Consider the following 2,178-nt stretch of genomic DNA (forward strand, 5'->3'; position numbering starts at 1 on the left):
TATTATCAATTTTTAAGGACACGTTGAGCAGTCAGCTAAAGAAAAAACAAATTTGTAGCGAAGGGGACCTAATATATTCACAGTATTACTAACTGGAGAGAGGGAGCGATATATTGTGACGGGGCAGTCCCTGTTCGCGCCAAACATGCGGTGGGCGCTGCGCGGCTGATAGAAGACGACGAGAACGACAACGCTTGGCCCCGGACTCACGCTGCTGCCTAATCTAGTGCTTCCCAGCTTGTTCGCACTTGTAAATAGCTTCACCTTACGCGTCTTCGCCACGTAACATCCTTGGTGGAGGTTGCGGAGTTCGAGTGAACAACTCATCCCGTACCATCGCACGGGCGTGCTCCACCTGCTTCACCCACCACAGAGCTTCGTAGTGGACGCTCGGTTCCTCGTGTCACCATGCCGACCGATGGAGCGACCGCGTCGACAACACCCCTCGTCATCGTGTCTAATCCCCGGGAGCCTGGCCTGTTTACCGGAACAGACGACGTTGATGTCGACGACTGGCTCAGCCTCTATGAGTGTGTCAGCGCTCACAACAGGTGGGACCCTACCATCATGCTGGCGAATGCCATCTTCTACCTGAAAGAGGAAAGTCCCGCGCGCAAGTGGTTTGAGACGCACGAGACCGAAATGACCAGTTGGGAGGTGTTCCAAACGAAGCTGCGAGCGGTATTCGGAAAGCCTCTTGGCCGTCAGCTTGCTGCCCGAAAGGAGCTCGCATCGCGCGCCCAGACGTCGACCGAATCTTACGTCGCCTATATCCAGGACGTCTTGGCCCTTTGCTCGAAGGCTGACAGCACCATGACGGAGACCGATAAAGTAGGCCACATACTGAAGGGCATTGCGGATGACGCATTCCACCTTCTTATGTGCAAAGACTGTGCCACAGTGGAGTCCATCATTACGGAATGTCGCCGCTTCGAAGAGGCCAAAGGACGCCGTATCGCCCATAACTTCACAAGGCTTCCGCACACAGCAGCTACATCTTCATGTGAAGATGGACGTCCACCAGCCTGTATTTCACTCCTTCAAGATCCCGTTTCGCCATCGGCAGATATAACAAAGATCGCGCGCCGAGAACTGGAGGCTATGGCCCCTACTACTGCGGTGCCATACGGGCCGGATCGGAACGAGCTCCACACCATTTCCGCCATCCAAGCCATTGTCCGCGACGAAATAGCCAACCTGGGCCTTCACCCTGTGTGCGCGATTGGCTCTACTTTACAACGACAGTTTAGGTCTCCCGGTCCCCACATCGACCATCTTCCTCCCCGCTACCCCCGCCGGAACCCTGCTGAGTGGCGCACACCAGACGACAAACCGATTTGTTTCAGTTGCTCTGGAGTCGGCCACATTGCTCGGTACTGTCGCAACCGCAGGCCCTGACCTTCCGCAACGGCTACGCCAACTACAGTAATCGACCATCCTTTGGCTACCCCAATGACCGGCAAAACTGCTTCTCTTCCCGCACTGACTTCAACCCGCCCAACTCTACCAGTCCCAACACCCGAATGAACCGATCGCCGTCGCCGCAACGCCGCCAGTCCCGATCACCGCAGCCTCGCCGCCCCTCCCCCATGGCCGACTACTCTCGACCCCCTCCGGAAAACTAAGTCATGCAGCTCAAGAAGGTGACGCTGCATCAACGACCCGGCCCGTAAATCCTCTACTGACTTTGCCGACTATACACAATTTACTTGAAGTCCTTGTCGATGGAGTTGTAGTACGAGCTCTTATCGAGACCGGTGCCCAGATTTCCGTCATGAGTTCGAGCCTTCGCCGCCGTCTCCACAAAGTCCTTACGCCGCCAACGTCCCGTGCAGTTCGAGTCGCCGACGGCAGCACGCCTCCGGTCGTCGGAATGTGCACAGCTCGTATACGCATCGCTGACCAAGAAACAGCCGTTCTGTTTACCGTACTCGAACACTGTCCTCATGACCTCATTCTGGGCTTCGATTTTCTCTCTGAGCATTCCGCTCTCATCGACTGCTCTACTGGACTCCTCCGCCTCCAATTTCCTCTCCCTCCTTCTTCCGACGCACCCCAGCTGCGCTGTTGCAACACCGAACACGTTCGTTTGCCCCCAAATGCTGTCAGCTACATCTCCATATCCCCGTCCTCCCCTGTTGCAAACGGCGACTACGTCATTTCACCTCTTCTGGATGT

Source organism: Haemaphysalis longicornis, unplaced genomic scaffold, assembly GCF_048455015.1.
Source record: "Haemaphysalis longicornis isolate Haplotype H1 unplaced genomic scaffold, Haemaphysalis longicornis Haplotype H1 scaffold_6, whole genome shotgun sequence".
NCBI lineage: Eukaryota > Metazoa > Arthropoda > Arachnida > Ixodida > Ixodidae > Haemaphysalis > Haemaphysalis longicornis.